Below are 20,746 nucleotides of genomic sequence, written 5' to 3' on the forward strand. Positions count from 1 at the left end.
AAAGGACACCAGGCAAATTTGGAACAATTTGAGTATCAAAATGAATGACGTAATTGATTCTAATATGCATAAATAACAATCTATGAATTCATGATGATAAAAAGGAGAGAGAGAAAAAAAGTGATTTTTAATAGAAGAATGCAAATAATGATAGAATTTTAAAATCACCATTTTTTGCAGCTCCTGATGAAACAATTGGTTCAAGCAAGGGTTGGTAATAGGTGCTGTAGCCATTAGTTGAATGGATGTTAGGAAACCAAATATCCACGTGGCATCATCCCCAGATTACATATTAATTGCAAATAGAATCACATACCTTTGTAATGGAAGAATCTGGTGATTACAACTTTAAATAAGTGATCAAATTCAACATTACAAATTGTAGAAAAGTTTGATATTTGTGCTTCCTAATATGATGCAATACTAAGTACGCAACATTAAGTATTCTTACTAAAATGTGTGGCCTGAACATAATCAAGCTTGTCTAGATCAGGAATTCAGAGGATAGTGAGATAAGTGAAAGGATACCATGTAGGATATTTCATAAGACAGTGACCTAAAATCTTTGAAAAGTCAATGCCAGGAAGAAAAACAAAAATCAGCAACAGCTGAAAGACTAATATGGATTAAAAGACATTTGAGTATTCCCCTGCTTGGCGTACATTTCATTTCTTTTAAGGAAATTTTGTTGTACAGACTGTTGGCAGTCTGCTTTCCCCTTCTTCTGCCCCGGGGAGTCACCTGACTTCCATGCCATTTACTGTCTTGTGAGTATCGCCATGTGTGCCTTACCTGGCTCGCCCACCTGCAGGGCCAGGTCCCTGACTCCAGCAGATTGCAGCCTCTTTGTTCTCCACTCAGGACCCTGTACAGGGCTGAGCCCACAAGAGGCTCTTGCAGTTACTCACAGAACTGCCTTCCCAAGGCTTCTCCACAGTTCCAAGATGTCTAGAAAGTCAAAAGAGATGCATAATGCTTGTACCTGAAAAAAATGTGTGAAACCTGAGGCTGTTTTCGTGGGGAGAAAAGATCAGGGCCGTGGGAGACATCTGCATTTTGTGGCAGATTGATTGCCAAAATATCCTCAGTTCTTCCACCTGTCCTGTATCCATGCCTGTTGTTACGTGGTTTTGCAGTTCCTCCTGCCAAGAGGTGGACCCCACTTCCCTGGCCTTTAATCTGGCCTGGCTGTGTGGCTTGCTTTGGCCATGAGGATGAGGCAGAAGAGAAAGAGCACCAGTTATGACCCAGGGCCTCCAGGTACACATGTTCAGTGAGGACATAGGAGTAGAGAGGAGAGCCCCCACACTCTGGTCCAGCTCTGCCAGCAACTGACGAGGATGCTAGAGAAAGATGCTTCACTTTCTGGGCTTCTGTTTTCTCATCTATGCAATAAAGGGTTCTAACTAAGATCATCCTACAGAGTCTCCTAGATCTTTATCACTGCATATTCATGAAAATGATAAATTTATGTATATTATATATAACTGCTCTCACCCAACCAGACTACTAAATTAAAATTTTGCCAACCATTGTGGAAAATGGGAGTGTCCTCTCCTATACATGCAACAGATAATTGAGACAGTGTCTACACAGTCTTAGCAATCATTAATAAAATCTTAAACCATCTTTGGAAATAATCACTGAAAAAGCAACTGCTACTGGCCAGGTTCTTTTGTATATACTTGAATGCTCACAACTCTGTAAGATGGATGATTTCTCTTTCTTTCAGGAAATACAACCCTGTGTAGGTTAAGCGGCCTCCTGAGGTCACACAGTTAGTGGATGGATGGTGGGTGGAGCTGATTTAGACATTGGTCCTAAACAGAGTTGGTGCCCTCCCCTACTAGACCGTGTTTGTGTTGCTAAGTCAAGCTTCAGCCATGTCTGACTCTTGGCAACTCCATGGACTGTAACTCTCCAGACTCCTCTGTCCATGGGATTCTCCAGGCAAGAATACTGCAGTGGGTTATCATGCTGTCCTTCAGGGGATTTTCCCCACCCAGGGATCCAACTCACGTCTCCTGGACTGCAGGAGGATTCTTTATTGCTGAGCCACCAGGCAAGTCCCCACTAGACCACACTGTCCTGCAGTAGTTGGGATGGCCCCTAATGAGATGCAGAAATGGAGAGAGAAGCCTGGTGAGCCACAGTCCATAGGGTTGCAAAGAGTTGGACATGACTGAGAATGTACGTGATGTATTTTACAGTATGATGAAACTGTTCTGTATCTTGTCTATGGTAGTGGTTATGTAATTCTACTTGTCTAAGCTCATAGAAAGTGAAGGTGAAGTTGCTCAGTCGTGTCCGACTCTAGGAGCCTACTAGGCTCCTCAGTCCATGGAATTTTCCAGGCAAGAGTACTGGAGTGGGTTGCCATTTCCTTCTCCTGGGGATCTTCCCAACCCAGGGATTGAACCCAGGTCTCCCGCATTGCAGGCAGATGCTTTAACCTCTGAGCCACCAGGGCACCAAAAGGAGCAAATTTTACTGTATGTAATTTTTTAAAAAAATTAATGAAGTAACTTTACAGTGGAAAAGCCTGAGAGACAACACCTTAATCAAACAGTCAAAGTGAGCATCATCAGTAATGGGATGATTTGAAGCCCTGTGATCCCTGAGGGGACACAATGAGAAGAACGCAGCATCACTTTTGTGCTATTCCTGTCGACAGTGCATAATCTAAGACCTTGTTTGGAGGTTCTAGCAGGGGAACACAGTTATATCCTTGATGGAAGATCATCCTCCTTCTTCAGGGAAGCTCATCCTCTTTGACCCAGTGTGCAGCTTTGAGAGGAAGCATGTGGAGCAATGATGGAGCAAGGGGACACCTGCCTAGCCAGCCAGATCAGATTGACCCTGGCCATCAGTGGGGTGACAGATGGCGCAGACAGTTCACTCTCACATTCTAAAGATGCATAAACTGAATCTAATCATGAGGGATCCTCATACTAATCCCAACTGACCCACATTCAGCAGAATACCTGCCCTGTGATCTTTAGAGGTAACAAAGCCAGTCTTCTCCTGGGTGGGCCAGTGGTTAAGATGCCATGCTTCCATTGCAAGGGTCACAGGTTTCACCCCTGGTTGGGGAACTAAGATCCCACATGCCGCATTGTGAAGCCACAAAGAAAAAACAGTGTCAAAGCCAGGAAAACCACTGGAAGCATGAGAAACTCTTTTTATAATTTTCAGCCTACAGATCCTATACGTGTTTTGTTAGATTCATGTCTTGGTATTTCATTTACTTTTAATTGGGTATAAATGCTCTTGTGTTTTTAATCTTGTTTTGCACATCTTTGTTGTTGGTATATCAAAGAATGTTTGAGTTTTGTGTATTGATTTTGTAGCATGAAACCCTGCTGAAGTGTTATCTCTCAGACTTTTTCTTGATTATACTTTAGAATCCCATTTGACCTCTCTACACTAATTTTTTAAAAAATGAAATATAGTTGGCATACAATTTTATGTTAGTTTCAGGTATGCTGCATAGAGATTTGATATTTGCATAGATGATGAAAGGATCACAAGATAAGTCTAGCAGCCATATGTTTCCATACAAACTTACCAATATTATTTACCTTATTCCTTATGCTGTTTCACCATGGCTTATTTATTTTATACATAGTGAGTTTTTTTCAGAGTAGTAGATTCATTTATTTTTAATAGTTCTTGCTTCTCAGTACCACTTCTTAGCTTCAGTCAGTTCAGTTGCTCAGTTGTGTCAGACTCTTTGTGGCCCCATGGACTGCAGCATGCCAGGGTTCCCTGTCCATCACCAACTCCCAGAGCTTGCTCAAATTCACATCCATCGAGTCGGTAACACCATCCAACCATCTCATCCTCTGTCATTCCCCTTCTCCTCCTGCTTTCAATCTTTCCCAGCATCAGGGTCTTTTCTGATGAGTCAGTTCTTCGCATCAGGTGGCCAAAGTATTAGAGCTTCACCACCAGTCCTTCCAATGAATATTTAAGGCTGATTTCCTTTCGGATTAACTGGTTTGATCTCCTTGCAGTCCAAGGGACTCTCAAGAGTCTTCTCCAACACCACAGTTCAAAAGCATCAATTCTTTGGTGCTCAGCTTTCTTTATGGTCCAACTCTCACATCCATACATGACCACTGGAAAAACCATAGCCTTGACTAGACGGACCTTTGTTGGCAAAGTAATGTCTCTGCTTTTTAATATGCTCTCTAGGTTGGTCATAACTTTTCTTCCAAGGAGCAAATGTCTTTTAATTTCATGGCTGCGGTCACCATCTGCAGTGATTTTGGAGCCCAAGAAAAGAAAGTCTGTCACTGTTTCCATTGTTTCCCCATCTATTTGCCATAAAGTGATGGGACCGGATGCCATGATCTTCGTTTTCTGAATGTTGAGTTTTAAGCCAGCTTTTTCACTCTCCTCTTTCACTTTCATCAAGAGGCTCTTTAGTTCTTCACTTTCTGCCGTAAGGGTAGTGTCATCTGCATATCTGAGGTTATTGATATTTCTCCCTGAAATCTTGACTCCAACTTGTGTTTCATCCATCCTGGCATTTCTCATGATGTACTCTGCATATAAGTTAAATAAGCAGGGTGACAATATACAGTCTTAACGTACTCCTTTCCTAATTTGGAACCAGTCTGTTGTTCCATGTCTAGTTCTAACTGTTGCTTCCTGACCTGCATACAGATTTCTCAAGAGGCAGGTAAGGCAGTCTGGTATTCCCATCTCTTTCAGAATTTTCCACAGTTTGTTGTGATGCACACAATCAAAGGCTTTGGCATAGTCAATAAAGCAGAAGTAGATGGTTTTCTGGAATTATCTTGCTTTTTTGATGATCCAACGGATGTTGGCAATTTGATCTCTGGTTCCTCTGCCTTTTCTAAATCCAGCTTGAACACCTGCAACTTCATGGTTCACGTACTGTTGAAGCCTGGCTTGGAGAATTTTGGGCATTACTTTGCTAGCGTGTGAGATGAATGCAGTTGTGTGGTAGTTTGAACATTCTTGGGTATTGCCTTTCTTTGGGATTGGAATGAAAACTGACCTTTTCCAGGCCTGTGGCCACTGCCGAGTTTTCCAAATTTGCTGACATATTGAGTGCAGCATTTTTGCAGCATCATCTTTTAAGATTTGAAATAGCTTCTTACCTAGCTTTGTCATTGTTGATAATAAAGATTTTTTTGTGTTTTTATTGTGGTAAGAACATTAACATGAGATCTACCCTCTTAACAAAATTCTAGATATGTAATAGAGCGTTGTTAATTATAGGCACAACACTGTACAGCAGGACCCTGTGTTTCTGTTTAGTTTCCAGTCTGTTTTCTCTTTGTTGCTCAGGTTGGGCCATTGCTTTCCTTCTGGCATCAGGTTTGCTCCTCTGTCACCTCCACTCTTTGCTTGAGCCCATCCAGTACGTTGTTTTTTTTAAATTTCACCTGTTGCTTTTTAAATTCTAAAATTTTCATTTGATTCTTTTCATATCTTGTATTTCTTTGAATATTTGCTAGATGTCACGTGAGGGTATGTTCCTCGGTTCTTTGTCTCATCACAACAAAGATTTGGAGTGACAGACATTAAAGCCCTCGGCACGTCACAGCTCTCGGGACAAACCGTGTTACAGCTCTCAGGCAAATCAGTGTTACAGCTCTATTTTATTTAGAAGATAGCAGGAGAATCCATCCTCGAAGCGTGAGGGCATGCCAACCCAAAGACTTGAAGAGAAGAGAGTGGAGGAGCGCGTAGGGGAGGGAGAGAGAGAGAGGGAGAGAGAGAGAAAGAGCGCACACATGTGGGAGAGAAAGAGTGAGCAAGCGCTTTGGCTCCTTTTTTATGCTTTTTCCTCCACCTGGGCCTGCCCTATGCAAATTGGACTTAGCCAGGAGTGCTGTTTGTTCTACTTGAAGTCTTCACTCTGGTCCTCGGACCTTCCTTGTTTTTTTAGCCACCGCCATTTTGGACTCCATTTCCCTATTCTACTTACCTAACATTCCCCGTCAAGAGATGGGAGGCCCAATTCTTTGGGAGTAGGGTCGTCGAAGTCTTTCTGGCTACTTCCTGCTGAACTGGGGTGGTGAGGGGTATTGGGCCTCCCCCTCTTGCTAGTCTCAAGCAGCAGAGAAGGCAGGACTGAAAGTAGCCCAACAAAAAGTAATTAGCTATGCCCAGCTCTCAGCAATAACGCAGGAGCTCAATGAGAACCTCATTGCCTTTCTAGAAAGGCTAAGAGAGGCACTGCAAAAGTTTACCAATCTGGACTTAGACTCTTACGAGGGACAGGTGATTTTAAAGGACAAATTCCTGTCCCAATGTGCATCAGATATCAGAATTAAGTTACAACAGCTACAACAGCGGGACCCTGCTGCCTCTTGAGATGAGATGGTCCAGACAGCCACCAATACCTTTTATAACAGAGAACAGGAGAAGGAGGCCAAGGCCCAGGAGAAGGAGAGAAAGAAAGAGACAAGGCATGCCCAGATGCTGGCCGCCTTCCAGAAAAGCCCTATGGCAAACTCCGAGTCCTTGAAGGACAAGGCACGAGACAAATGCCTGATCTGTAGACAGGAGGGGCATTGGGGCAAAGAGTGTCCAAACTGGGACAAGTCTCCTAGAACAGCTTGCCACAAATGCCATCAACTGGGACATTGGGCAGTAACTGCCCTCGGGACCCAAGAGCCTCAAGGTCAAGCGCCAAGCCTACCCTCACGATGGTTCAAGAGGACTGAAGCGGCCTGCTCCAGCCAGCCCGCCTGTCACAGATAACCATCACGGGGCTGGAGCCAAGGGTGCAACTGGATGTGGCAGGTAGGTCCGAGAATTTCTTGGTTGACACAGGGGCTACCTACTCTGTCTTGATCTCCTACTCCGGAGCCTTCTCCTCCCAAACCTGTACCATTTTGGATGCTACAGGAAAAGTAACGACTAAAAGATTCACCTGAGCACTTCTTTGTTGCTGGAATGGACAAATATTTTCCCACCAGTTTCTGGTGGTCCCCGAGTGTCCTACTCCCTTATTGGGAAGAGATATACGCACTAAACTGGGGACCACCCTTGTGATGGGAAGTTTTTCAGCCCCTAGAACTCTACAGCTCCTGGTTACTACTGAGGAACCCATTATTCCTTCAATAGAGAGGGACCAAAAACCATGGGAAGACAAAATTAACCCTCAGGTTTGGGACCAGGGGATTCCTGGATGAGCCTACCAAGCCAAACCGGTCATCATTGTCCTCCGAGATCCCACTCGGTTTCCTAACCGGAAACAATACCCTCTCGAAAGAGAGGCTTGGGAGGGACTACAGCCTTTAATAAATAAATTCCTTGCTTGTGGGCTATTGGTCCCCACCAGTTCACCATGTAACACCCCAATCCTCCCAGTAAAGGAAAAAGACGGAACCTGGCGAGTGGTTCAAGATCTCCGGATCATAAATGAAGCTGTAGTCCCCCTCCATCTCACAGTACCCAATCCCTATGTAATCTTGGGAGAAATCCCACCCAGGGCCACGTGGTTTACAGTCTTGGATCTCAAAGATGCATTTTTTGCATACCACTGGCTAAAGAATCCCAATGTCTTTTTGCCTTTGAGTGGGAGGCCCCAGGAGAAAAACACCAACAGATGACTTGGACAGTATTACCTCAGGGGTTCAGAGATAGTCCCCACCTGTTTGGACAGGCCCTTAGCCAGAACCTCCTAGATCTGGACCTGGGACCTAATGGGAAAATATTACAATATGTAGATGACCTACTAATCTGCTCTCCAGATGAGAAAAGTGCCCAACGACATGCAGTTCAGGTTCTAAACTTCTTGGCAGAAAGGGGATATAAAGTCTCCTGTGCTAAGGCACAGATGGTCGAGACAAAGGTCACTTACCTGGGAGTTCAGATTACACTTGGGTCCAGGAGGCTGTCCTCTGATCGGGTACAAAGAATCCTCCAGTTGCCCTCCCCCACGACTCGAAAACAATTGCAAGCTTTCCTGGTGCTAACTGGATATTGTAGAATCTGGATACCCAGCTATGGTCTAATTGCCCAGCCCTTATATGAAAGCTTAAAGGGACGAGATGATTCAGTCCCACTGATATGGGGAACTCCTCAAAAGAAGGCAGAGGCTACACTAAAACAGGCCTTAACTCAGGCACCTGCCTTGAGGTTGCCAGACCCAGAAAAAGCATTCCAGCTTTATGTCCGTGAAAGAGAGGGAATAGCTTTGGGAGTGTTAACTCAAAGATTGGGATCTGAGCCCCAGCCTGTAGCTTACTTGTCCAAAAAGCTCGATCCAACTACCCAAGGCTGGCCCCCTTGCCTTCGAAATCTTGCAGCTATTGCAATCATGATAGAAGATGCTTTAAAACTCTCCTTTGAGGGCAAACTAACTATTTTTACCAGCCACCAAGTAAAACAGCTCCTAAATGGAAGAGGCCATTTATGGATGTCTGATCAAAGAATCCTCAGATATCAAGTAATGTTGATGGAAAATCCAGGCCTCACTATATCCCCTTGTGAGGTTCTTAACCCAGCCACCCTCCTGCCTACCCCTGAGGGCTCTCTCCCCTTTCATTCTTGTCTAGAAACCTTGGACCACTGGACAAAACCTCGAGAAGGATTTTCAGAAGATCCTCTGACCAATCCTGAGGAAATCTGGTACACTGATGGAAGCAGCTTTGTCTTGGATGGAAAAAGAAGAGCTGTATGCAGTAGTCTCCAATTTTGAGACCATAGAGGCTAAGCCTCTGCCACCAGGTACTTCAGCCCGATTAGCTGAGCTCATAGCCCTGACTCGAGCTTTAGAGCTGGGAAAAGGAAAAAGAGTAGCCATTTACACTGACTCCAAGTATGCCTTTCTGGTGCTACATGCACATGCAACTATTTGGAAAGAAAGGGGCCGCTTGACCACCCTAGGGTCCCCAATCAAATATGGTGATCAGATTCTTCAACTCTTGGAGGCAGTCCATCTGCCCACTGAGGTTTCAGTCTCCCACTGTAAAGGACACCAAAAAGGGACACAGAAGTGGCATGAGGGAACCAAGCAGCTGACCAGGCAGCTAGGAGAGCAGCATTACAGAACCATGACCTAATAGGGGTTGCCACCTTAGTTCCACAGACTAATTTGCCAGAAACTCCTTCATATACTGAAGCTAAGCTTCATATACTTAAAGCTAAGAGTGAGGGCTTTCAAGAAGATCATATGGGGTGGTTCCAAAAGGAGAGACTCCTTTTTCTGCCTGGGAACCTCCAATGGAAGTTGGTTAACTCCTTACATGCCACTACTCATTTAGGAGAAAAGGCCCTCCAAAGATTACTAGAAAGGTCCTTCAGAGGAACAGGCTTCCAAACAACTATAAGACAAGTGGTCTCCTCTTGTCCCACTTGCCAATTAAACAACCCCCAAGGAGCTTGAAGACCCCAGCTGGCCCAGCCCATCCAACGACGTGGGGCCTACCCAGGAGAGGACTGGCAGATGGACTTCACCCAGATGCCAGTTTCTCAAGGGTACAAATACCTATTAGTCATGATAGATACATTCACAGGATGGATTGAAGGCTTTCCCACCCAGACTGAGAAGGCTGAGGAGGTGGTAAAAAAACTGCTTCATGAAATCATTCCAAGATTTGGTCTGCCCAGGTCATTACAAAGTGACAGTGGGACATCATTTACTTCTAAGGTCACCCAAGGGGTCTCGAAAGCACTGGGCACTACTTATTATCTCCATTGTGCCTGGAGGCCTCAATCTTTGGGAAAAGTAGAAAGAGCCAATCAATTCTTAAAATCAGCAATAAAAAAGATAACCCAGGAGACCTCCCTGGGGTGGAAGGAGGCTTTACTGATAGCTCTCCTCCGCACCTGCGTTGCCCCTAAGGAACAGCTTGGTCTTAGTCCTTATGAGATGCTCTATGGGAGACCTTTTGTTTATGTCAATGACCTCTTCCTAGATCCAGAGGCTCAGACCCTCCAGTCTTATACCATGGCCATTGGGCAATTCCAACATGATATACGCTTGTGGGGTATAAACCAGGACCCAAAAGATTCTAAGGAGTCACCACTATATGCTCCAGGGACTCAAGACCTAATTAAAGTCTGGAAAGATGGGTCCCCAAAAGCTCAACTCCAGCCCACATGGAAGGGCCCTATCCTGTAGTACTTTCTACCCCCACAGCAGTCGAGGTACCAGGACATGACACCTGGATTCACTACTCATGAGTCAAGCCATGGAAGAAAACAGAAGAGGACACTCAATACACCTGTGAGCCCCTGGGAGATCTCAGATACCTGTTCAGGACTACCAATGAGTGCCATTCTAATAAACACCCCCAAAATCTAGTTTCTGGGGATAAGATTTCTCAGGATAGCTCTAAACAGCCAACACAGCTTGACAGAGATTGTACTCCAAAACAGACAGGAGATAGATCTTCTGATCCCTGAAAAAGGAGGGACTTGAGCCATCCTGGCAATGTGAATTTAAAATTGACTAATGCCCCTACTAGTCCTTGTTATGCTATATTGATGATGCTTATGATTATTCCATGAACTGTCACTTGTCTAACCCGTTTTGTCTCTGCCCAGGTCAACAAGCTACAACATGCAGTGCCAGTTCAACAAAGATGTAAAACTACAGCCGACCACAAAAAATATCACACACCCTTAGATGGACACCGCCATAAGGACTCTGAGGCTTGAGACTAGCAAGAGGGGGAGGCCCAATACCCCTTGCCGCCCCAGTTCAGCAGGAAGTAGCCAGAAAGACCTCGACGCCCCTATTCCCAAAGAATTGGGCCTCCCATGTCTTGAGAGGGGAATGTTAGGTAGATAGAATAGGGAAACGGAGTCCAAAATGGTGGTGGCTAAAAGACAAGGAAGGTCAAAGGAAGGTCCGAGGACCAGAGTGAAGACTTCAGGTAGAACAAACAGCGCTCCTGGCTAAGCCCAATTTGCACAGGGCAGGCCCAGGTGGAGGAAAAACATAAAAGGAGGAGCCAAAGTGCTCTCTCTCGCTCTTTCTCTCTCTCTCTCCCTCTCTCCCTCCCCCATGCACTCCTCCACTCTCTTCCCTTCAAGTCTTTGGGTTGGCATGCCCTCATGCTTCGAGGATGGACTCTCCTGCTATCTTCTAAATAAAATAGAGCTGTAACACTGATTTGCCTAAGAGCTATAACACGGTTTGTCCAAGACCCGAGAGCTGTGATGCGCCGAGGGCTTTAATGTCCGTCGCTCCAAATCTTTGTTGTGATGAGGCAAAGAACTGAGGAACATACACTCGCGTGACACTGAATAATTAAAAATATGTCATCCCTGAATACTCCAATATGTTTCTGTATCAGAGTGGAAGCTCAGCTTCCACTAAGTGGTGCTGCTATACAGAGCAACCCCAAATCTCAGCAGCATACAACAAAGTTTCTCTTCCTTTGCATCACATGTAATCTATTAATCATCAGTGGCTATACGCAGTGAATCAACAGGCTATGAGTCTACTTCATCTTTTTCTTCGTCCTGGGATCCAGGATGAAGGAGCAGCCCCTAGTTAGGTCATGCCATTCCCATGGAAGAAGGAAAAGAATAAGAGAACAGACAGAAATTTGCAGTACCACTTTAAGTTTCTGTCAGACTGGCCAAGTGTCACTTCTGCTTATATTTCACTGACCAAAGACCAGCATGATGTCAGTGGCTGGGAAAATATACTCCTTCTAGAGGAAGGCCTGCAAATCACATGGCGAGAGGTGAGGGAAGGAGAGGATATATAATTCTTATCCAGAAAAGAAGGGTCAAATAACTGAAGAGAGTAATATATTACAAAGCATTTCCAAAGAGTAAGGACATTTTCTTACTTAATCACAACCCATTGTCACTTCTAACCAAATTAACAATTCCGTAATACGATCTAATAGTCTACATTTAAAATTTCCCAATTATCCCAAAAGTATACTTAAAACTTAATTTATTCAAACCAAAATCCAATCAAGGACCAATGTAACATGGTTATGTGTCTTACAGTCTTTTTAAAATTAAGGATTTTCAGGAGACTGCATTTTTTTTTCTCATTATAGGATGCTTTTTCAAGGGAATTGGGCATTTGTCCGGCAATATCTTCTACCTTCTGGATTTGTTTGGTTGACCCCTCATGGTGTCAGTTTAACCTGTTCCTCCATCCCCAGATTTCTCATTAAATGAAAATTAGATGTAAATAATCAGTTAAACTCTGGTAAATATTTTTGGCAAGAATATTCACAGGTACTACTGTGTTGTTCATATTATATCACACCAGGAAGCATATATATCTTTGTCTTATCATGAAGGATGACAAGGTTGATCAGTGAGTTAATGTGTTGACAGCTTGATTCCTCCAATGTCAATTTTTCCCTCTTGTGGTTATCACACCGGTGGTGTAAGACTCCTGAACTATGTGAACAGTTGGCTCCCCACCAACCTTTCATTCAAAGGCTTTGGCATCCATTGACAAGTCTGCCTGAATTAATTTTTTTCAGCTATGGTAAAATGATAATTTTTATCATTACTTTATGTTTGTTAGCTGGCAATCTTGTGTAAAGAAGGGTGTTCTTTATAATCATATCTAGTATATTTATAAGATAGCTAGATAGATAGCTATTAGATTAAAAAATAAAACTCTTATGATTCTGCACATTGAGTTTTTAATTGTACCTTTAAGAAACTAGTGTTATAAACACTTTTCTGTATATATTCTTCAAAATAGTTTGGTGGCTTTTAATATGAATTATAGTGAAGAATGACTATGATGAGTATTAATCTGTTGAATAATATATAGAATCTGCATGCTGAGCATTATAAAACAGTTTTTTGTGTGTGTTTCCTTGACTTTGATGGCTTTGATATTTTTAAAGACTATAGGACAAGTATTTTGCAGGATATCAGTCAATTTGAGTTTGTCTGATAATTTCTCATGATTAGATTTAGGTTATACATCTAAAATTTCTAGAATTCTGGAATTTCTATATGGTTCTTTAAAACAACTTTTCTCATTTGTCCATTGAGATTCCCTGTCTGTTCATCCACTTGGCCATATTTTCCTGTAGGTTCTCTATCATATTTATTATATCCGTTTCAAGTAATTCCATTTTGTGAGTCACTTACAGGTCTGCTTCTACTGACCTCTTAATTATAGATCAATTTTTTTTGCTTCTTTGCATATCTAATTTATTATTATTATATATTAGTTGTTGAGGATAATAGGTTGCAGAAAATCTGGATTAAGTTATCTTCTTCTAAAGAATTTTGTTGTGGCAACAGTTAATTTACTGGCAGATTATCTGGATCCTTGGGTGCTTAGTTTTAATCTTCATTAAGAAAAGCATATTCAATTTTTTTCCTCAGATGTTGTCTTTATTCCATAGGCGTAGTTCTTCACGAAGGTCAGAAGAAAGCTCTAGCTATTTGCAACTTCCTCTATTTTGGATGGACTTAAATGCCAGCCTTAAAATCCTGTGTCCTAAGCAGCTGCTAAAATCTCAGTTCAGTTCCTTAGCCTCCTTTTTGCTGGGTTTCTTGAAGTCTTGTCCTGTGCCTACACAGTTTAGTAATTAGTCAAGAATTAAAGGGATATCTATATAAAACTTTTGGATTGCCTTCTTTTATTTATTTGTTTGGGCTTCCTTGGTGGCTCAGATGGTAAAGAATTTGCCTGCAGGATCCTCTATGACCCACCTTCCAGGGTAATGGAACTAAAAGCAAAAATAAACAAATAGGACCTAGTTAAACTTAAAAGCTTTCGCACAATGAAGGAAACTATAAGCAAGGTGAAAAGACAGCCTTCAGAATGGGAGAAAATAATAGCAAATGAAGCAACTGACGAAGAATTAATCTCAAAAATATACAAGCAATTCCTGCAGCTCAATTCCAGAAAAAAAAAAAGACCCAATCAAAAAATGGGCCAAAGAACCAAACAGACATTTTTCCGAAGAAGACATATGCTGCTGCTGCTGCTGCTAAGTCACTTCAGTTGTGTCCGACTCTGTGCGACCCCATAGATGGCAGCCCACCAGGCTCCCCCGTCCCTGGGATTCTCCAGGCAAGAACACTGGAGTGGGTTGCCATTTCCTTCTCCAATGCATGAAAGTGAAAAGTGAAGGTGAAGTTGCCCAGTCGTGTCCAACTCTTAGCGACCCCATGGACTACAGCCTACCAGGCTCCTCCATCCATGGGATTTTCCAGGCAAGAGTACTGGAGTGAGGTGCCATTGCCTTCTCCAAAAAAGACATATGATGGCTAACAAACACATAAAAAGATGCTCAACATCACTCATTATCAGAGAAATGCAAATCAAAACCACAATGAGGTACCATTTCAAACCAGTCAGAATGGCTGCTATCCAAAAGTCTACAAGCAATAAATGCTGGAGAGGGTGCAGAGAAAAGGGAGCCCTCTTACACTGTTGGTGGGAATGCAAACTAGTGCAGCCACTATGGAGAACAGTGTGGAGATTCCTTAAAAATTTGGAAATAGAACTGCCATACGACCCAGCAACCCACTGCTGGGCATACACACCAAGGAAGCCAGAATCAAAAGAGACACGCGTACTCCAATGTTCATTGCAGTACTGTTTATAATAGCCAGGACATGGAAGCAACCTAGATGTCCATCAGCAGACAAATGGATAAGAAAGCTGTGGTACATATACACAATGATATATTACTCAGCTGTTAAAAAGAATGCATTTGAATCAGTTCTAATGAGGTGAATGAAACTGGAGCCTATTATGAGAAGGCAATGGCAACCCACTCCAGTACTCTTGCCTGAAAAATCCCATGAATGGAGGAGCCTGATGGCCTACAGTCTATGGGGTCGCTAGGAGTTGGACACGACTGAGCGACTTCACTTTCACTTTTCACTTGCATGCACTGGAGAAGGAAATGGCAACCCACTCCAGTGTTCTTACCTGGAGGATCCCAGGGATGGGGAGCCTGGTGGGCTGCTGTCTATGGGGTCACACAGAGTCAGACATGACTGACGCAACTTAGCAGTAGCAGCATACAGAGTGAAGTAAGTCATAAAGAAAAACACCAATACAGTATATTAATGCATATATATGGAATTTAGAAAGATGGTAACGATTACCCTATATGCAAAACAGCAAAAGAGACACAGATATAAAGAACAGACTTTGGATTCTGTGGGAAAAGGTGAGGGTGGGATGATTTGAGAGAATAGCGTTGAAATATGTATATTACCATATGTGAAATAGATCACCAGTCCAAGTTTGATGCATGAAACAGGGCACTCAAAGCCAGAACACTGAGACAACCCTGAGGGATGGGATGGGGAAGGAGGTGGGAGGGGGGTCAGGATGGGGGACACATGTACACCCATGGCTGATTCATGTCAATGTGTGGCAAAATCAGTACAATGTTGTAAAGTAATTAGCCTCCAATTAAAATAAATAAATCAATTTAAGAAAAGAAAAAGAATCTGCATGCAATGCAGAAGACCTGGGTTTGATCCCTGGGTTGGGAAGATCTCCTGGAGAAGGGAATGACTACCCACTCCAGTATTCTTGCCTGGAGAGTTCCATGGACAGAGGTCTTGTCCTGTGCATATGCCATTTAGGAATTAGTCAAGGGTTAAAGAGGTATTAAAGAAGCTTCCCTGGTGGCTCAGACGGTAAAGTGTCTTCCTGCAATGCGGAAGGCCCTGGTTCAATTCCTGGGTTGGGAAGATCCCCTGGAGAAGGAAATGGCAACCCACTCCAGCACTCTTGCCTGGAAAATCCCATGGGCAGAGGAGCCTGATAGGCTACAGTCCATGGGGTCGCAAAGAGTCAGACACGACTGAGCGACCTCACTCACTTCACTCAAAGAGGTATCTATGAAAATTTTGGATTTACTTCTTTTATTTATTGATTTTTTAATCAGAGGAAAATTGCTTTACAATGTTGTGTTGGTTTCTGCCGTAAAACAATGATTGGATTGCCTTCTTTTGTGACTTTTTCCTTTCTGAGCTCCACGCCCCACCCCCCGCCTCCGCTGACTTCTTTCTCCCTAATTTCCAGTACTTCTGGATCATTTCTAAAACTCCAGCTTCTGTCTCATCATTCTAGTAAAACTACTCTCTCAGTCAGTTTAGTTCAGTTGCTCAGTCATGTCTGACTCTTTGTGGCCCCATGGACTGCAGCACACCAGGCTTCCCTCTCCATCACCAACTCCCGGAGTCCACCCAAACTCATGTCCATCAAGTCGGTGATGCCATCCAACCATCTCATCCTCTGCCATCCCCTTCTCCTCCTGCCCCCAATCCCTCCCAGCATCAGAGTCTTTTCCAGTGAGTCAACTCTTTGCATCAGGTGGCCAAAGTATTGGAGCTTCAGCTTCAACATCAGTCCTTCCAATGAATATTCAGTACTGATCTCCTTTAGGATTGACTGATTTGATCTCCTTGCTATCCCAGGGACTCTCAAGTCTTCTCCAACACCACAGTTCAAAAGCATCAATTCTTTGGTGCTCGGCTTTCTTTATAGTTCAACTCTCACATCCGTACATGACTACTGGAAAAACCATAGCCTTGACTAGATGGACCTTTGTTGGCAAAGTAATGTCTCTGCTTTTTAATATGCTGTCTAGGTTGGTCATAGGTTTTCTTTCAAGGGGCAAATGTCTTTTAATTTCATGGCTGCAGTCACCATCTGCAGTGATTTTGGAGCCCAAGAAAAGAAAGTCTGTCACTGTTTCCACTGTTTCCCTATCTATTTGCCATGAAGTGATGGGACTGGATGCCATGATCTTTGTTTTTTGAATGCTAAGTTTTAAGCCAGCTTTTTCACTCTCCTCTTTCACTTTCATCAAGAGGCTCTTTAGTTCCTCTTCACTTTCTGCCATAAGGGTAGTGTCATCTGCATATCTGAGGTTATTGATATCTCTCCCTGCAATCTTGATTCTAGCTGTGCTTCCTCCAGCCCAGCGTTTCTCATGATGTACTCTGCATATAAGTTAAATAAGCAGGGTGACAATATACAGCCTCGACGTACTCCTTTCCCTATTTGGAACCAGTCTGTTGTTCCTTGTCCGGTTCTAACTGTTGCTTCTTGACCTCCACACAGGTTTCTCAGGAGGCAGGTCAGGTGGTGCTACTCTCTGCTTGAGCTCAATTTGCCCATACACTGCAATAAACTATGAAATGCTCCCAGGGGAAAGCTTATTGAATGTAGGCCTCATGGTGGCTCAGATGGCAAAGAATCACCTGCAATGCAGAAGATCAGGGTTTGATCCCTGGGTCGGGAAGATCCTCTGGAGAAGGGAATGGCTACCCACTCCAGTGCTCTTGCCTGAAGAATTCCAAGGGCAGAGGAGCCTGGCAAACTACAGTCCATGGGATCCCAAAGAGTCAGACATGACTGAGTGACTTTCATTTTCATCCAGTAAGCTTCTCTTCTTCAAGGATAATATCCTTTCCATTTCTCCCTACTTTGTGTTGGTCTCTAGTGTCTTCATACAGTAGTTTTTTATATCTTATCCAAGATTTATAATTGTTATTGGCAAGAGAGTTAATCTAATACAGGCTACTCCTCCAGTTAGTAGAACTGGATAGGTGTGTTTTGATTCAAGGTTATTTAGAATTCGCTATAAAGATGAAGAAGTAAATGAAACAAGCAGCAATGATATTTATATTTTAATGGATTAGATTTTTGTTTGGTATTTTGAGTGTTTGTGATATTTAGAAGAATTTGACATGCTAGGTTTGCAGTCCTAACTTATAATGTGTAATTAAATAATTTGTTTAATTTTGTGGTTTAATGTTTAAATCTCACTTATTTTATAAACAATATGGGAAGAATGAAAGGCATTTTAGATTCTTGTTTATTTTTAACTTTTGGATATACAAATATTCTTAAATACTTGAGAGAGGTCTCCCTGTAAATCAGATATTGAAATACTTAAAAAGGTAATAGACTATATTAGATTCAAAATTCAATTTGAAATGATTAAAGCATTTAATGAAATTTGTAAATAGGACCAGAATTAATACTAATTCCTTATTAAAGACTATTAAAAATTTCTACATTTACAAGGAAAATAAGATAGTGATTAATATTATAAGTTCAATATTGTATTTGTAATTTTATTTTATTTATTTTTAGAATTAATTTTTATTGGAGTATAGTTGATTTACAATGTTGTTTTAGTTTCTGCTGTACAGCAAAGTGAATCAGTTATACACATATCCTCTCTTTTTAAAGATTCTATTCCTATATAAGTCATTATAGAATTCCCTGTGCTATACAGTGTATTTGTAATTTTACTAAGTTGGACAGTTAATTTTAAACCAATATTCTAAATGAGTATTTACTGATATGAAGTCCATGGATTAGACTCTTGTAAGACTGGGTTAAAATGACTCTGGGTCACAATTTACTTAATGTCTGTTATCCTCAGTTTCTTTATCTGTAAAATGAGAATAGTGATGCTTTCCTAAAAGTACATGTTTCAATAAATAATAATGTTCATGATAGTAATAATGATAATTTAATGATAATATTTTTAAAAGAGAGTTATAGAGCAAAGTGCACAGTATGATTCCATTTATTTTGGTTAAAAAATAAGATATGCAAAGATAGGTATTTAAAAATTTCCAGAAGATTATATACATTAATTTTTACATATAACTATCATTTAAAATTTTTCCACAATGTAAATATATTATGATATCTATTTGTTGTATGTATATGTGTTTGTATGTTCATATACAAAAATTCTAGTTAGTTATTTTGTGAACTACGATCATGAGTAACTTTTACTACTTGTTTCTTAATTTTATTTATTGTCTATGTTGAACAGATAAAATAATCAGCAGAAACACATACCTGAACATTTTAAAGTAAAAAAAAAAGACATCTTTCCTTGGTTTTAATCTTGCTGGAGATCTTATCGCAAGGGTTCAGGGAGGTAGAAGTCATGCTCAGTATTTATCATCCATCACACAATCACTAAGTCATTGAAAAATCCCCGTGTGTTGTATTTGCTTTGAGATTGGGTGCTGACTGATTTCCATCCATACACACTTCATTCTGGCGGTAAATGTGGTCTTGCTTCACGGTGTAGTGGAGGTACAAGCCTTTGCCTGAGTCTCTCTAGTAGAGTGGGTACCTTGAGAAACCTTAAAAGTAGGAGGGAACTTTGTATCCTTTCACTTTCTCCTTTACCCCCCTTTTCATTCTTCATGCTGTCTGATAAGACTTGACCCCTCTTGAGGCCCTCCTGAGCCTCTGCCCATCCCAGGGGAAATTTCCAAATCTCTCTCTTAAACTCCTTCCTCTTCCCAGGCCCCAGGTCATAATTTCTAAATGTCTGTTGGACATTCCCACCTCAAATTCAGCAAACCAAACACCGCCAGTTTCACAGCCTGCAGGCCAGCTTTTTGTCCTTTTTTTGGGGGATAATGATTAATGGGATCTCCAATTTACTTAACCAGATAAATGTACGTAACCTTTTATGTCATTTTCTCCTGGAGGCTTTTCCTGACCATCTCTCTCCAGAGAATAAACCTTCCCTCACCTGGGTAATCCAGGCTCCATGGCACAAATACCTTTTAGAGCACCTCTCACTTTAGACCATGACTCTCTGCTTATATTATTTTGTCCTTTACAAGATCACATATTCCTTGAAACTAGGGATACATCAGGATATCCCAGAACTGACCACAATGCCTGTAAAGATGTTCTCATCACTAGTTAATTGTCTTGAAGCAAAAGCAATCCATTTTACTCCCTCACTGAGAAGAGGCAACATTTCTTTACAGAGGAATCCCCAAAAATCTTTGTAGATACCTTCACCTCCTACTCCAAAGAGTAGCATATAGGGAAAGGAAAAAATAATAACTTTACAGTTGAGATACCTTGCCAGGACCACCTTTATCAAGTGACAAAGGTTAATATCGTCAGTGAGTACCGTGAGATGTCTTGTAGATAGCAGGCACCCCTGATGGGTGTGATGAGAAAGGCACTTCACCTCTGCACTGCACTTCCCCCAAACCTGTAACCTTCGTCTAACCTTGAGGAAACACCTGACAAACCCAGACCAGGGGACAGTCTACAAATACCTGGTCTGTACTCCTCAAAACTGTCGATGTTATTAGAAACACACATTTTAAAAGGAAAGACTTGAAAAACTGTACCAGACCAGAGAAAACTAGGAAAAAATGATAAGTAAATGTAATGTGGGATATTGATTTGGATCCTGGAACAGAAAAAGGACAACCTGGTGAAATCTGATAAAATCTGGAGTTTAGTTAATGGTAATGTACCATGAGAAACGCTGGGCTGAAGGAAGCGCAAGCTGGAATCATGATTGCCAGGAGAAATATCAATAACCTCAGATATGCAGATGACACCAGCCTTACGGCAGAAAGTGAAGAGGAACTAAAGAGCCTCTTGATGAAAGTGAAAGAGGAGAGTGAAAAAGTTGGCTTAAAGCTCAACATTCAGAAAACTAAGATCATGGCATCCAGTCCCATCACTTCATGGCAGATAGATGGGGAAACAGTGGAAACAGTGGCTGAGTTTATTTTTCTGGGCTCCAAAATCACTGAAGATGCTGATTGCAGCCATGAAATTTAAAGACGCTCCTTGGAAGGAAAGTTATGACCAACCTAGACAGCATATTAAGCAGAGACATTACTTTGCCAACAAAGGTCTGTCTAGTCAGGCTATGGTTTTTCCAGTAGTCATGTATGGATGTGAAAGTTGGACTATAAAGAAAGCTGAGCACTGAAGAATTAATGCTTTTGAACTGTGGTGTTGGAGAAGACTCTTGAG

General features: G+C 42.1%; 1 long non-coding RNA gene across 2 annotated transcripts in view; it reads left to right on the forward strand.

The window, feature by feature from the left end:
* The window catches only part of LOC138443339 (uncharacterized), a 52,235-nt gene extending 41,125 nt beyond the window's left edge, over positions 1 to 11,110 (forward strand). The window contains exons 1-3 of one of the 2 annotated variants that reach the window (XR_011258083.1): positions 6,100 to 6,786; positions 8,547 to 8,718; positions 10,540 to 11,110. This is a non-coding gene — a long non-coding RNA (uncharacterized lncRNA). Of the gene's footprint in view, positions 1 to 6,099; positions 6,787 to 8,546; positions 8,719 to 10,539 lie in introns of those variants that run through there. The other variant, XR_011258084.1, reaches the window with a different exon arrangement.
* Positions 11,111 to 20,746: the final 9,636 nt, after the last annotated feature.

This window comes from Ovis canadensis, chromosome 7 (genome assembly GCF_042477335.2).
Source record: "Ovis canadensis isolate MfBH-ARS-UI-01 breed Bighorn chromosome 7, ARS-UI_OviCan_v2, whole genome shotgun sequence".
Classification (NCBI taxonomy): Eukaryota; Metazoa; Chordata; class Mammalia; order Artiodactyla; family Bovidae; genus Ovis; species Ovis canadensis.